Genomic DNA, 17,952 nt, shown 5'->3' with positions numbered 1-17,952 from the left:
CCTTCATGGGGTCCTACTGCCCGCCTGTCTTACTGGTTTAAACTGCACAAATTTAATCTGCCTGAAGAATAGGATTTAGCTTTGAGCAAATGGGCTAAATGGCTTGCTTCATTGTTCCAGCATAATATGTGACTATTCCATAAATCTGTCATTGAAAATTTAAATAAGGAAGCCCTGAGCTTTTCATTTTTGCAGTAACAACTCCATAATTTGGCAACGAATGATCTCCAGTGCTACTTGACATTCCTCACTGCCTCCACAATCAGTGCTGGGTTATAGGGATTAAGTATATCTTCTGAGGTAACTTCATGGTTACCAGGAACACACAGGTGAGCCCAGCAATGCCACAAGTCAAATTATGGCACACTGATTGGTTGATGTATTTCTCACACAATATAATTCCAAAGGTCATTGAATATTGTGTCTTATGTATCACTTCCAGTGGACAATCCATCTGTGTTTTAAATACTGCACTGGCATTCTACTTTCAGTGCAAAAATGAACAGCTGAGAAGCAAATGATCCATTTCTATATTTTAAAATTATGACAGACTTGAAAATCTACTGAAATCCACAGGGAAAATTAATAGATTGCAGATACAACGAGGCTGTTCTTGTGGTCTGGACAGGGTAGAATATTTTCCTCAGTTTGAGCTGTTTTCGTTTTGTACAGGACATATTTCTTCATTTCCACCTTATTGATTCCTGTCATAGACTTGACAATGTGACCCTTTGTCTTTCTCCACCCTACTTTTTAATGGAATAAATTCTAGGTTCTGAGAAGTGTATGATTGTGGTGACGCACACATTTGTAGCACTGGACTAGCCTTGCTTGTCACGTGCAGTCGGCGGGGCATCCGTGGTAAGGATGGTGTTGTGGGACACAAATTCCAGGATGTTGGGGCCGGGACCTAGGATGGGCTTAAAGGCTGCAGCGCGGAATTCAAAATAATGCAGTTGTGATACCCAAGCTCACGGCTTGGTCTCTTTGCTGCACTTGTTCACATCCTGTTACATTGGTGACCCCGACGAATCTCCACGTACTGAAGACTCGACACAATGGAACAAGCAACTGTAGGTACTGTCACATTGAAGCTGCCGACTTTGTGGATGAACAGGCCCTGGACTTGGTTCGGCCATGCAGAGGCTCAGTTCCAGATCAAACTGATAACCTCTGATTTGATGAGATACTTCTCCGTCATCAGCTTGCTCGACCAGGAAGTCGCCTCAGGAGTCAATGACCTCATTCAGGTGCCATGAGAAGAAGGTAAATACATGGCTCTGGAAAACCGCCTCATTAGCACATACAACCTCTCACAGCACGAGCGAGCAGCCAGGCTTCTGCACTTGGATGGCCTGGGCAAGATGCTCACGCTGGCAGAAGGGTACAATCCCTGCCTCATGTTCGAGTATGCATTCCTCGAGTAGGTGCCTGAGGACATCAGACTCCTGTTGGCCAATGCAGATTTGAGCAATCTGTACAAGGTTGTGATGCGAGTGGATGTTCTCTACTGTTCAAAACACGAAGCCATAGACTCCATCAACCGTGTATGCGACCACCACCGAGAACAACACACAAGTCCAGTCCACCATGTGAGCAGGCCCCATCCTGTCAGAGGACAGAAAAGTCTGACCCCAAATAGGGTTTCTACCACTAACTTTGGGGGGCATCCGCCCGCAGATGCCACCAGCCATATTTGTTCCTGAGAAATGATGTGGCCACCTACTGTTAGTGGCTGCAGTGGCTGGCTGACCAAATAGCCTTCTCCACATCTAGGACAGCATCTCAGGCTGCAAGTTCCTCATGGACAAGGGGCCGAAGATAAGTGTCATACCCCTGCAGTGCTCGAGATATGCACAAGACCACACAGCCCTTCCCTTCAGGGTGCCAACAACACCACCATCCAAACCTTTGGAAAAAGATGGATTCCTGTATGTTTTAGCGACACCACATTCCAATGCTCCTTCACACTTCGATGGACAGACCCCAGCTTGGCACTGATTTCCTATGGGCACACACCCTACTTGTTGACTTCCAGGGCAGACAGTAAATCCACACTGAGACTTTCCACACAGTGCCCCTCGGAAAGTCTGACAAACTGTCTACCCAGCTCACTTTGGTGGAAACCAAACACAGTCAGTACAGCCACCTCCTTGCAGACTTTCCCTTCATTCTGCAGACCTAGTTCATGGCAGCCATGCCCAAACATGATGACCAACACCATATTGCTACCTCTGGCCCACCTTTGCATTCACATGCCTGCTGCCTGGCCCCAAACAAACTCAACCTTTCCAAGAAAGAGTTTAGGCACATGGAAGAGCTGGTCATCGCCTGTCATTCCATTACCCCATGTGGCTCACCCCTCCACTTGGGGCCTAAGTCCAATGGCAGCTGGAGGCCTTGTTGTGATTACAGATGTCTTAACAATGCAACAACACTGGACTATTACCTAATTTCCCCATATCCAGGATTTCACAGCAAATCTTCACAGCGCAAAGCATTTCTCCAAAGTTGACCTAATCCGGGGATACCATCAGATCCCCGTACACCCAGATGATGTCCAGAAGACTGCTATCATTTTTGGCCTGTTTGAGTTTCTACGGCTGCTGTTTGGTTTGAAAATTGTGGCGCAGACCTTTCAGCGCTCATGATATGGTCGGCAGAGACTTGCCTTCCCTCTTCATCAACCTCAATGACATCCTGATAGCCAGCAGGTCATCTGAAGAGCACACGATGCACCTCTGCCAGCTTTTCACTTACCTCGCACAGTTCGGCCTCACCATTAACCCAGAGAAGAGCCAGTTCGGCCTCATGGAAATAGACTTTCTGGGCCACAAAATTACTCCAGCAGGAGACACCCTTTTACCAGACAAGTCAATACCATCCGATGGTTTGCCAGACCGACAACACTGAAAGGCCTTCAGGAATTTGTGGGCACAATGTATTTCTACAACAGATTCACCCCTGCAGCAGCCAAGATTATGCCCCTCTCTTCACATTAATTTTGGGCTCGTCAAAGGAGCTTCAATGGACAGAGGAGGCTCACAGTGCTTTTGAGCAGACTAAAGAAGCCCACGAATGGATGTACCAGTGGCCCTCACAGCCAACGTATCCAACACAGCTGTGCGTGCTGTCCTGGAACAGTTCGTTGATGACTCATGGCAACCCCTTGCTTTCTTCAGTCGACACAGCAGCTGCCCGAATTGAAATACAGCGCATTTGACAGAGAACTACTTGCCATCTACCTGGCCGTCTGCCACTTCTGTTACTTCCTGAAAGGGCGTCCATTAACTGTCTATGCTGACCACAAGCCGTTTACTTTTGCCTTCTCAAAGTTTTCTGACCCATGGTTTGCCCAACAACAGAGACACTTATCCTACATCTCTGAGTTCACCACTGCTATCTGACACCTGTCAGGAAAGCACAATGTGGTTGCAGATGCAATTTCCAGGCCTGCAGTCAATGCAATTTCACAGGGCATCGACTACCATGATCTGGCTCGGGCAGAACAAAACGACCCCGAGACACTCAGCTTCAGAACAGCAATCATGGGGCTGCAGCTCCAAGACCTCCTGCTTGATCCCGACGGCACCACGCTCTTCTGCAACATTTTCACTGGCCAGCTCCACCCTCTCATCCCCGCACAGTGGAGGAGAACAGTATTCGACTTAATCCATGGTTTGTCACTACCCTCCATCCGCAAAATTTGTTTGGCATGGCCTGTGAAAACAAGTCACAGAGTGGGCGAAAAACTGCACAAACTGGTCCAGTGGTACACCAGGCACCAATTCCAACAGTCCGATGCCCCGTCCGGAAGGTTCCAACACATCCATCTTGACATAGTCAGACCCCTGCCCATCTCCCTAGGGTCTTGCTAGCTATCCATGGTGATGGACAGATTCACTCGCTGGCTAGAGGCCATTCCCATCCTGGACGCTTGCACAGAAACATGCGCCAGGGCTTTCCTTGCCACCTGGGTCTCCCGCTTCGGTGTCCCAGCAGAGGTTACGACTGACCGGAGAGCACAATTCACCTCCGCCCTGTGGACACAACTCTCCAGACTACTGGGCACCCAGCTGCACTGTACCACAGCTTACCACCCTCAAACCAATGGGCTAGCCAAGCGCTTCCACCACCACTTCAAATTGGCACTGATGGCACATCTCGATAAGCCCAACTGGGTGGACGAGCTGCCCTGGATTCTCCAGGGCATTTGTACAGCACCAAAGGATGACCTTGGGACCTCCTCAGCTGAACTAGTCTATGGAGAGACCATTGTGGTGCCTGGACAGTTTCTTCCCCCGGCCACCAAACACGACGCTGACGGTGCTATCGTTCTTGAGAAGCTATGTGACAAACTGGGGTCTATAGCACCACCCCTGTCTTTGCGACACCGTCAACTGCCCTGCAACTATCCCCTAGACTTGTCTTCCTGTGAGTACATGTTTATGCTCAGGGACACACACAGGACTCCCTTTCAACAACCTTATGAAGGTCCATACAGGGTGCGACACAGAAACACGTCAACATTCACCCTTGACATTGGGGGAAAGGAGGAATTATTTATGCTAGACCATTTAAAAACAGCGCAGTGAGCTTGTCCCAGCCAGTACAGGCACCCCTACCAGAGCGTAGAGGTCAGCTGCTGAAACAGCACACCTCTCCCTCGAAGCATCCCAAGATCATCGGTGCCAGTTCTGGGGGGGAGGTGGGTGGTGGTTATGTGGCAAAGCACATACTTGTAGCGGTGAACCGGCCCTGCAGCAAGGATGGCATCGCAGGACCCTCTCTTCCGGTCCAGACCAGAAGGTCGTGTACATGCTTGTGTCATTGGGATGCAAGCGCCGGGACATTGGGAGCAGGACCTAGATCGGGCTTAAAGGCGACAGTGCAGTATTAAAATTAAAGCAGTTTTGATACCCAAGCTCACAGCCTGTTGTTTCAGTCTCTTGGCCGCGCTTGCTCACAACACGCTACATGGTTTTGATTACTTGTATCTCAACCCTTTTCACTGCTTCAATGTAAGTGCAGTGATCACTAATTTAAAAAATTTATTTAAGCATACAGCACGGTAACAGGCCTTTCAGCCCACCAGCCATCCAATTTCATCCAATCAAACCTTGGTACATTTTGATCGGTGGGAGGAAACCAGAGCCCCCAGGGAAAACCCACACAGAAATGGGGAGATCGTACAAACTCCTTCCAGACAGTGCAGGATTCGAATCCTGGTTCCAATTGCTGGTGCTTTAACAGCATTGCACTAACCACTACACTGTTTAGCTGAGTGGAACACGAATAACTCATACACCGTGGCTCTCCTTCAACTTCTATGGTTTCGAAAGTTGCCTTTAGGGTCAAACTTTCAATAGGCATTTAACAAGCATGTACTTTTAGCCCTTTTATTGTTTTTCCTCATTGCCATGAATGGAACTGAATATTAGGAAAATCAATTGAAAAGAACAGAACATCCGTAGAAGGCTATTTTAAATAATGGATTAGGGCAAACAAATGTAAGTAAACACCATTGCATTACATGTCAGGAGGAATTAATCCACTGTAGTAGTTATGTTTGTTTTTTTGTTTATTCATTGCTGCGGTCATCACTTGGAAGAATAGCAACGATTTCCCAACCTTCTTGAACTGCTGTAGTCTTTGCGACTGTGCTGTGCGACTTGGAGGTGGAGTGGAGACAGTGATGTTTCCATGCTTTCATTTCTCAATGTGTTAGAGGTCACAGGCTTGGGAGGTTCTGTGTGAAGAGTTGTTGAGCAGCTGTAGTGCATGGAGCATTGCTGGTGAAAGGAATGGATATTTTGGATGGTGGACATGATCCCAATGAAGAGACAGCTGTGTTGTGGATTGTGTGGGGTGTTGTTGAGATTTTGCTTACCCAAGCATGTGAAAAATATTCCATTGGATTCTTGATATTTACTGTGAAGATAATGAGAAAGATTTGGGGCCAGGGGGCAGTAGAGCGGGCCTCAAACCTCTTCTTGGAGCCACACCATTGATGTGGTTGGTCTAGCTAAAGTTATTGCCAATGGAGACCAATGAATATTGTCAGAATGGAACTAAATATTGGAAATGTCCATAAATGTCTTGGAACATTGTTTAGTTTCTCATCTTCAAGATGGTCACTGCTTGGCACATGTGTGGCATACATATGACATTCCACTTTTCAGTATTGTCCAGCTCTTACTGCAAGTGGGCAACATCAGTCATGGTGGGAGAGAGAACTATGAAAGAATTAAACATTATATAATCATCTCAAAACAACCCTGACTTTTTGATTCAAGAAGGCTGATTGATGTAACAGGTGAAGATGGATAGGTCTAGTGATTGCCCTGAGGAACTCCTGTTGTGACTTTCAACATATTTAATTTGTTCAAGATAAAAACCCTTCCTTTTTTAACCTTCCCTGTGCCCAGCTTCCACAGGTCACAGTATCCCATGTGAATTCATACACTCTGAATCCATCACCCTGAATCCGACATTTGAACATTTGCAGTTTAGGGTTATCATTATGAAGAACCCCGGTGTCTCACGGTGAAACAGCTGGCATTTATACACCCTGCCACCTTTACAGAAAGATATCCCATGGAATTTCACACACTGTATGAGTTTCCCCTGAGCATTGTGAATCATAACTGCTTGGCCCACGTGTCTGATGTTGCATGTCAATTTCCAAAGCAGCTCCATCGCAGACAAAACAAGCAGCGAAGTGATATTTCGTGATTTTCGTTCCAAATTTGTGAAGGATGAATGTTCAGCGAATTTTTATCCTTGAGTGAAGTGCAACAAGGTTCAAATAAGGTTTATATTGTTTATCCGTGGTTATTATTTTAAGTTAAACAAGGCATGATACAACCTTCATTGTTTAATGGGTTTATTGCATTGTATATGTTGAACTTTTAGTGGGTGGGGAGGGGGGTGGGAAGGAGGGAGGGAATGGAGGGGGGGAAAAAGGGGAGAAAATGACACTGTCTAAATTCAAGAGGGAAATGTTTGTGTGTATTTTGGTTAATATAGTGTGAAAAATAAAAAACATTTAAAAAAGGGTAACTGTCTTAAAGCAGAGATAATTGTTCACAACCAATATTATATGGTCTGTGCTTCATTCTTGTAGAAAGAAAAACAATTTAACCTATTTACTCATTTTACAATCTTAAGAGTCACAGGTCTCTTGCCTTTTGCTGTGCTTGCTGTGGTATTGGTGTTCACAGAATGGTTACAACATTTAAATATGCCATTCAGTATTTTGAATCCAGCTTGTCCTCCTGCCCGGTTCCCATTGATGTTATTTTCCCTTTGGATAACAATCATTCCCTCCATGTATTCCGATCCGAATCACAGTACATCAGCACAAAATTCCGCATCTCACTTACAATTCTTATATCAATCAGCTTCATTCCAGGTCCCTTACTTCTTGACCCTCTGCAAGGGGAACAGTCTTTGTCCTTCATAACTTTTAAAGATCTGTCTCATGTTTGCTTGTAGCCATTTCTGTTCCACAGAGAATGACTCCAGTGTCTCCAGTCAATCCACATCAGCCCTGGAATGATTTTTGTAAATCCCTCTTCACCCTCTCCAAGTCATTCACATCTTTCCTAGAGCAGTCATCAAAATTAGATGCAGTCCACCAGGAGTAGGCAGACCAGTACTACATAGAACATAGAACATCACAGCACAGTGCAAGTTCTTCAGCCCATAATGTGGTGCTGACCTGTATAAACCAACTCAACAATCTATGTGTTCCCTGCCTCACACTAATAGCACTCTATTTTTCTTGCATTCATATGCCTAAGAGTCTAAAAGCCCTTTTATAAAGCAAAAATCCAAATGTAAAGATAGAGATTCTCCACTCTCATGTCGGAAAACTTATCTTCATAAATGGATGGTGAGTGGCTGTGAAGCGGCGACTTCAATCCCTCTCCAAGGTAGTGCTAGATGGGGAGTGGTGTGCTCCACCTTGCTGAATAAAGGTACATCTGCTGCAAGTGGCTGGCTGGAGGCGGGCTGATGACAGTGTCAGCCTGTGACCCATCTCACTTCTCTCTCTCTCCTACTCACTCACCCCTCTCCCTCCATGAACCCTTCAGGGCAGGGATGGGCAGTGGAGACGTCAGGGAACAGCTGGGCTGGTGGGGCTAACAGGGGAGGGGTGGCCGAGCTGGTGGGGGTTGTCAGGGCAGGGGCAGCCGGGCCGGTGGGGGATGTCAGGGTTGGCTGGGGCAGGCTGTGACAGCCCCGCCAGCTGCCCTGACCTCTGGCACCTCACCAGACCTTCGGGTCCTCTCCTATCAGAAAGTAGATTCATGGGTGTGGGATTATGCTCCACTAGACTCTAAGGACAGTTTCTTTCATGCCATTATCAGACTCCTGAATCTATGTTGCTTTTGCTCTGTACCAAAAGATGTCTCTCTCCAAGTTTGCACTTTTTACTGTGTCTTACTTGCTGTAATAGGGAAGAGATGTCTAACTGGAATGCTTGCAAAACAAACTCTATCACTTCATCTTGTTACATGTGACAATAAATTGAACTTGAATTATATTTAAATTGTTGGTCTGTTTATGTGCAGCAAGTAAGACTTTCATTGCATCTGTTTATGATAACAAGCATTCATTCGCACATAAATTAGTTAGTCAGTTACTTACTTATAACCATATAACCGTTTACAATGTGGAAACAGGCCAAGTTGGCCCTTTGAGTCCGCAATGGTTCACTTGAACAACTCCACTAGCTCAACCCTCCCGCTCTCCGCCCATAACCCTCCAACCCCCTCACCTCCATGTACACATCCAACCCTCCTCTAAATCATTAATATAAATGATAAACAACAAGGGACCCAGCACCAATCCCTGAAGCACCCTACTTGCCACAGGCTTCCAACCTGACAGACAGTTGTCCACCATGACTCTCTGGTGTCTATCTTCCAGCCACCTCTGAACACAATCTCCCTACTAATTCCTAGTGACTGAACCTTTCTTATTAACCTTCCCTGGAGAACCTTAACAAAAGCCATACTAAAATCCAAATAGATCACATCAACCACTCTACTTTCATCCTCCATTTTTGTCACCTCCTCAAAAAACTCAACAAGGTTCATCAAACATGACTTTCCATTTATAAACCCATGCTGAGTGCCCCTAATCAATCCCTGCCTATCCAGATATGCATATATACTATCTCGAAGAATAGCCTCCATAACCTTCCTCACCGCCAAACTCAAACTTACTGTCCTATTATTAGGCCAATTTTTCTATCCAGGTTTTAATTCCATCTGTGATAGGTTTTAATTCCATCTGTGGCAGGTGAGGACAAGGGGAATCTTATCCTTATTGTATCTAGGGGCAGAGGATGCCAAGGACAGAATAACTGTGCTGGGAGGGTTGTGGTTAACTGGGTAAGCAAATATACAGATGACATGAAAATAAGGGGAGTGGTGGATAGTGAGGAAGGTTTTCTTGGATTACAGAAGGATTTGGTCGGTTTGGAAGAGTGGGCTGAATTCAAAATAGACAAGTGTGAGGTGCTGCATTTCATAACATAACAATTACAGCACGGAAACAGGCCATTAGGCCCTTCTAGTCCGCACCGAACCAAACACCCCTTTCTAATCCCACCTCCCTGCACAATGCCCATAACCCTCCATCTTCCTCTCATCCATATACCTGTCCAACCTTTTCTTAAATAATACAATTGACTCTGCCGCCACTATTTCTCCCGGAAGATCATTCCACACAGCTACCACTCTCTGAGTAAAGAAGTTCCCCCTCATGTTACCTCTAAACCTCTGCCCCTTAATTCTTAACTCATGTCCTCTTGTTTTAAACCTTCCTCCTCTTAACGGAAATAGTCTATCCACATCCATTCTGTCTATCCCTTTCATAATCTTAAATACTTCTATCAAATCCCCTCAACCTTCTACGCTCCAAAGAATAAAGACCCAATCTGTCCAATCTCTCCCCATACTCCAGATGCTTAAACCCAGGCAACATTCTGGTAAACCTTCTCTGCACTCTCTCCACTCTGTTTATATCCTTCCTATAATTAGGCGACCAGAACTGCACACAGAACTCCAAATTAGGCCGCACCAACGTCTTATACAATCTCAACATCACCTCCCAACTCCTATATTCCATGCAATGATTGATAAAGGCCAGCATACTAAAAGCCTTCTTCACCACCCTATTCACGTGAGTTTCTACCTTCAGGGAACGATGTACCGTCACTCCTAAATCTTTCTGCTCTTCTGTATTCCTCAATGCTCTCCCATTTACCACATATGTCCTATTCTGATTCTTCTTACCAAAATGAAGGATAGGACATATGTGGTAAATGGGAGAGCATTGAGGTATGCAGAGAAACAGAGGGACCTAGGGGTATGGTACAGAGTTCATTGAAGGTGGATTCCCATGTGGTTAAGAAGGCATATGGTATGCTGGACTTCATAAATCATAATACAGTGTATAGGAGCTGGGAAGTGATGCTGCAGCTGTTTAAGGCATTGGTGAGGCCCCAGGTTTGGAGTACTGTGCTCAATTCTGGCCTCCAAATTATAGAAAGGATATAGATAAGGTGGAGAGGGTGCAGAGCAGATTTACAAGGATGTTGCCTGGCTTACAGCATCTGGATTACAGGGAGAGATTAAGAAGACTGGGACTTTATTCATTGGAATGTAAATGGCTGAGAGGGCAGGGGAGGTTGGAACAAGAGGGCATGAGTTGAGGGTTAGGGGGCAAAACTTTAGGAGAAATATTAGAGGATACTTTTTCACTCAGCGAGTGGTGACAGAATGGAATGATCTTCCAAAAGAGAGAGTTGCAGTAGGGTCCCTTCTATCATTTAAGAGAAGGTTGAATGTCTTAGAAAGTTTATCTTCCAAGATGGAGACAGATAGATCAAGAAAGAGAGGAGAGTTGCTAGAGATGGACCAAGTGAATTTGAGGTCAGGGTGAAAGTTAGCAGCAAAGTGGATAAAGATGAAAGTTTAAGGCCGAAGGGTCTTCAGTGGGGGGGGGGGGGGGGGGTGGGGGTGGGGTGGAGTATCCTGTTGAAAGAAGTAGGCACAGTGATGGAAACAATTGAAGAAATGTTCAGCATCGTGGCACATGCAGAACTTGTTGAGGTGTGGGCGAAGGAGAACGAAGGTGAGGCCTCCACTGAGGACAGAGAATTCTATCTCTGAGACGGGAAGGTCAGAGAGGATAGTAAAGACCAGATAGGGATCAGAGATGGTGAGTGTGGAGGAGGATGTTAGGGGAAGGAGGAGGGTTGGGGAAGTCAGAGGGGAGAGGTAGAATGCTTGAAAGGTTAGAGGGTGGAGGAGGTGCATCAGGAAGGTCAGATGGGGAGGGTAGTGGAGTCAGATGGGAGTCTTGAGAGTCTAAAGGATTAGGGGTGGGGGAAGAAAGGAGGATCTCAAAGGAGCAGAAAATGGGATATTGGGAAAGGGGTGAGCTTCGATGCTCCTGCACAGAGCAGGCCTATCCCAAGGGCTGAATGGCCCCTTTGTCAGCCATTGCCTTTGTACAATCTTGCAATACAGTAAAAGTCCAAAATTCCGCAAGCCAGAATTCCAGACCATCTGAGAATCTAGACTTGAAGACTTACAAATTTTACATTTTAAATTTGTGTGCATGTGTGTGTACGTAAGCACCACAGATGCACAGAAGCTGCAGAAATAAGTGTATACATTTTTTTTCTACTTTGTATTTTATATGAAAAATGTTTTGTTAATAAACCATCAACATTTACCCATTTATCTCTTCTTTATTCTCCTTAAATATGAATTTTAAAAGTATTGCCTGAGAATCCAGAAAACCTGAAAGTCTGGACCAACCCAATTCCTGCCCAATCCGGATTTTAGGTCTTTTGCTGTACTTTGATTCCAGACTAGCAGCGAAGTTTATGGAGCGATCCCATTAATACTCCTACTCAACATAAATGGTAAAACAGGCTGTGGAATATTTTAATGGATCAAATATACCCAGCCTTTTCTAGGAGTGAGTTCCAGAAAATGTCTTCTCTATTTTCTTTTCATTTTCTAGTTTATTGTCATCAGACTATAAAAATATAGAGCCAATATAGAGTTCTCCAGACCCCAGTGCATTCACAATACATACATCACATAAAACAAAGTATTACGACAATAAGTTATTAAAATATAATTCAAAGTTAATAAGGTATAATTCAAGGTTAATAAAATATGCATCAAAGAGATGTCAATGGTGATGGAGTATTATTCAATTGTCTCCTACCCTGAGGGAAAAAGCTGTTACCCATTCCTGCAGTCCTGGTTCTGCTGCTCCTGTACCTCCATCCTGATAGAATTAGGTCAAAGAGATTGCAGAATACATGGTAGGGATGCTTCAGGCTTCAAGCCCTCTGTATTCAACACTTACAATAAATGTCATAAATCAGAGAGAGAAATTTCAATGATCTTTTCAATGGTTCCTACAATCCTCTGCAGGATCTTGCAGTCCGAAGTCTCACAGCTTGAATACCACACAGTGATGCGGTCAAATAGGACACTCTCAATTGCGCTCCTGTGAAAAGTTGTCAGAATTAGGTCAGGGAGCCTCAACCTCCTTAGAAAGTGTAATCATCGCTGTGACCTCCTGACCAATGAGGAGATGTTGTGGGTCCAGGTTAGATCGTCTGTTGTGTACACACCAAGGAATTTTGTGTTCTTCATTCTCTCCATGGCAGACCCATTGATGTTCAATGGAAAGAGGTTGATCTGCACCCTCCTGAAGTCCCCAATCATCTCCTTTCTTTTGCCCACGTTGAGACTCAGGTCTTTGTTCTCACACCATTTGGTGAACATCTCTACCTGCTCTCTATAAGCCGACACATCATTGTTAGCAATGAGAGAAACCACTGATGTAGCATCAACAAAGGATGGTCTGGTTTGAGCAGTCGTGAGTCTGCAACTCACTCTGATTTTAGGGTTTATTGTGTCAAGATCCCTGAATCACATGAAACATGTTCTCTACATCCATCCATATCAACAATTATTCTATTTTGTGAAGAGAAGTGAGCTTTACAGGCTGTGCCAGTAGAGATCGAGTACCCCAGATCCGAAGTTCTGATAACCGAGAAGATCCAAAACTTGACTTTTTTTTAACTGCTGACATGACATCACAAGTTGAAAAAAATTCACTGGCTAACTTGCCCACGTGGGGCTCTGACGCTCTGTTGGCACCATTTTGATAACAAGGATATAGTTGAAAATGGCAAAAAGACCGGCAGATAGCACTATGGGTGACAGTGATAAGACAAAGAGAACAAAAAGTCAAGCTGTTGGCGAAACTGGACAGAGGTGTGTGAGATGTCTTACGGAAGAGCATGGTGTTGGAACAACAGAAGGATAAACTGCTGAAGTTCTTTGCTGAAAGTGATAAACAGAAAGTTAAAAAAAAGAGAAAAACTGCATAAAGCTAAAAGTGAAGCTCTCGATCATGTATCGATGGTGTGAATCTGTCAGCGTCGCAGTGAACACAAATTAATAGTATGCTGATCATGAAACAAGCAAAGCTCTCTCATGATGATCTGAAAATGGAAGGGAACTGTGAATTTCTAACAGGCTGGTTGAATAAATTTAAGAAAAGACACAACAGTAATTTTTTTAAGATTTGTGGTGATAAAATAGCTGCTGATCATGAAGTAGTGGAAAAATTCATTAACAAATTTGCCAGATCATCGCTGATGAAAATTTGGCATCAGAACAAGTCTATAATATTGATGAAACATATTGGCCTTGAACACTGGCTACAGCTGATGAGACAGTCCCCACAGGAATTAAGGATGCCAAGGACAGAATAACTGTGCTGGGATGTGTAAATGCAGCAGGCACGCATAAGTATCGGCTTGCTGTGATAGGCAAAAGCTTACGTCCTCATTGTTCTAAAGGAGTGAATTTTTAACCAACCCATTATTATGCAAACAAAAAGGCATGGGCCACTCGGGATATCTTTGCTGATTGGTTTAACAAACATTTTGTACCAGCAGGTCGCACTCACTGCAGGGAACGTGGACTGGAGGATGACTGGAATTTTTAAAAATTCCTCGTCAACTGTTCTGCTCAGCCTCCAGCTGAAAATCTCATCAAAGATAACATTCATGTCATGAAACTTCCCCCAAATGTGACTTCATTATTTCTGCCATGTGACCAAGATCATTGAAGAGTCAATATGGAAACACTTTCTTGACCAACATGTTGTCAGCAGTGAACAGAAGCTTGGGTGTGGCTGGTTTCCAAAAGGAATTTAGCATAAAGGATGCCATATATGCTGTTGCAACGCCTGGAACACTGACTAAAGACCCAGTTGTACATGGCTGGCACAGCCTCTGAACTGCAACTATGTTCAATGATAATCAACAAGATGTGCTTTTTGAAGGATTCCATATGTCAGGTAAGAAAAAAAAATGTTGTGTGACTGTCTTACATATGCAAAAGAGTCCGTCAGTAAGCTGGAAGAAATGGATATTGGAGAAGTTTTTAGCATTGATAATGAGGCTCCAGTTGTTCATTCACTGACTGATGGTGAAATAGCTGAAATTGTTTTGCATTAAGGTGAGTGCGATGAAGAGGACTTAGTGAACATTGCAGAAAAAGTGCCTATAGTTGACATGGTGAAAATGTGTGATGGACTTATTGATGCACTAGAGCACACATGTCAAACTCAGGCCCGCGGGCCAAATTTGGCCCGTGGTATAATTATATTTGGCCCGCAAGATCATATCAAATATGTATTAGAGCTGGCCCGCTGGCCGCCGCGCCAGTATAGCGCATGCACAGCTAATACTACAAATCCCAGAATGCTTTGCAAACACGTTGGCATCAGCCCGCTAATCGCCCCCACCTCCTCTCTTTACTGGCATCTGCGACCTGTCGCCTAACTCACATGTAATAAACCCCTTATGAAAAATGGCCAAACCGAAGACAGAAAACAGGACCTTTCAAGACAGGTGGGAGGCAGACTATATGTTCATCATTTTAAAAGACAAACCGGTTTGTCATTGAAGCAAGTTGTTATTTTTTTGACTTGTTGGCTTGTGAAAAAAAAAACATTTAAAAGGAGCTTAAAGGCTATAGAGAAATATTATTGATTGGATATTTTATTTCTCATTTGTTAATGCTTCTTCTGGAAAGAGTTTAACCAAAACTATTATTAAACATTTATTTTAATAAGAAAGTTTAACTTTACATATGTTGAAAGAAGAGAAAACATGCAGATGCTGTTGAAAATTTTCAGTAAATATTTAGTTCGGCCCACGACTGAGTCGAAGTTTTTAATTTTGGCCCTCGGTGAATTTGCGTTTGACGCCCCTGATCTAGAACATCGTGTATTCATAACAGAACAAGAAATCATTGTCAGTTTATGAAATCAAAAAGAGACCTGAGACAAAAAAAAACCCATTGTTAATGAGGCAGATGACACAGGAGGAAACATTTGAAAAAGGCATCGAGGAGAATTTCTAATGTTCGGTGCTGCATTTATCTTATTTTGTAAGCGGAGATCGAGTTTTTTTGGTATGTATCTAAACATCATTTCATGTGAATTTTCCACTTGTGGTGTCATGTCAGTGCTCAAAGAGCCTGCAACTGTTTGTTGTTACTGTTTAACTACTGATACAAGTATTTGTCTGATGCCACTGTGCTGCTTAGTTCCATTGTTCCAAAAACCGAAAACAACCCAATAACCAAAAAACGTCTGGTCTCAAGCATTTTGGATAAGGGGTACGATACTGTATTTAATTTGCCCTTTCCTAAATGCCACTGAGAAAGTGGGGCTGAACTACTTTCTTGAAGTGTTGCTTGAGGGGCTGGGAGTTGAGAAAGTGGAGTTCTGGGTATTTGACCCAGATTAACATTCCAATGGGTCATCTGTGTCTCACCTTTTGTGTCACAAATGTACCACATCAAGAATTTAGGATGGATGATTCAGGCAGTTACAGGATTACCAGTGGGAGTGTAAAACTGTTGGAAGTCACAATCTCTTGCATGCAATATGAAACTGAAAGCCCATAGGTAACTCCCAGAAGATCCAATGGCATTATTTAGAAAAGTGAGTTATTCTAAGTGCCCAGGCCAATATTTATTTCTCAAACAACATGACTAAAAAAACATACATGGTTGTTATTCATTTATTGTTTGTGTGTGAGGTTTCTGTGTTAAATTGACTCCTGTGTTTCCAATATTAAATAGTAACTACATCTCAAAAGCTGTAAAGAACTTTGGGATGTTTGAAATAAGCTTTCTTTTTATCTGATCTTTTACACTAAAGGAAATACTGTATAGGCTGGATTTATGCCACCTGTTCACATTATTTAACTTTCAATTTGCTAGGTTATTAATTGTAGTGAAAAGCAATATATCTTTCCTGATATTGGTGCCTAGTAATGAATATGGTACTCCATACAGGGTCTAAATAAATTTATACAATACTGAAGTGTCACTTGAAATGTCCTTGAAATAAAAGTCAACATTCCATTAACATTGTGATCATTTTCAAAACTGTATACTCATTCAGAAACATGCACATTCAGGTGTGTAGCAGTCACAAGATCACAAGATAAAGGCACAGAAGCAGACCACTAGGCCCATCGAGTCTGTTCTGTGACTCTACACTAATCTGAATTATGATCACACCTAGTTCCAATTTCCAGCCTTTTCCCCACATCCCTTGGCACCCTTACTAATGAGATACTTATCAATTTCCTGTTTAAATTCTCCCAATAATCTGACCTCCACTGCTGTATGCGGCAGTGAGTTCCACAGATCCACGACCCCCTGACTAAAGAAGTTCTTCCTCATCTCTGTTTTAAATGGATAACTTCTAATTTTAAGACTGTGACCTCTTGTCCTTGATTCACCCACCAAGGGAAACATCTTATCTACATCCACTCTGTCAAAACCTTTCAAAATTCGAAATGTCTCTATGAGATCCCCTCTCATTCTTCTATACTCCAATGAATACAATCCAAGAACTGCCAAATGCTCCTCATATGTTAGCCCTTCCTTTCCAGCAATCATCCTAGTAAATCTCCTCTGCACTCTCTCCAACAACATCACATCCTTTCGAAGATAAAACTGCACACAGTACTCCAAATGAGGTCTTAACTACTGAGTCTGTCACAACTGAACAAATATTCATATTTGTCTTTCTTTAGATCCTACACCTTACCCCATTGACCTCTGCTTTTCCGGTCTCTTCCCATTTCAGCCTCTTCCTCTTTTTCTGTCCAACTCTCACTCAGAGTTATCTTCAAATTCAAACTAACCCTTTGCTCATTCATTCACGTCATTAGTGTACATTATGAAAAACTGAGATCCCAGTACAAATCCCTGGGAACATACATGGCACATATTCAACTGTTTAGGAACAGATTGGGTCCAGAAATCTGTTTTGCAGTCTCTTCATGTTATTGCAATTCCTGTTGACAGGTGATTCACTTAGAAAAATGCTTAAGTGAATGAACTGACTGAATGATACTGTTAAAGATTTCACAGATGTTTTTGAAGAAACAATCCATTATACATCCATGCCAACCTTGAAGACTAGTGAATACTGACTGATTGCCCCTCTAAATCAGTGCAGGCCCAAAAGAGATGACATGTCAAGAATGATATGACATGAAAACAAATAATTGCACAGCCATTGTACCTGGAGCATTGGTTCAATTGTATTGGTGGGGAAAGCAAACATAGATATATGGAAGTTTGAAGAGCGAATGAAAATGTTGAAGATCCAAAATTGATGATGTATTTCTTGGAACCTTGGAGGCACTCTGGTAAGTGAGCCTGCAGGTAGTGGCATTCCTTTGGGGTCGTTGGCCCTGTTGTTAGTATCTTTCTTATAGTAGAGGAATGGGTTTGGAAATTGCTGTCAGAGCAAGCCTACCAAAGTCACACACTATCTCCATTTAAAAATATAACCCTAGTC

The sequence above is a fragment of the Narcine bancroftii genome, chromosome 4 (genome assembly GCF_036971445.1).
Source record: "Narcine bancroftii isolate sNarBan1 chromosome 4, sNarBan1.hap1, whole genome shotgun sequence".
NCBI classification, from domain to species: Eukaryota; Metazoa; Chordata; class Chondrichthyes; order Torpediniformes; family Narcinidae; genus Narcine; species Narcine bancroftii.
Note: the sequence above shows the minus strand (reverse complement) of the source record.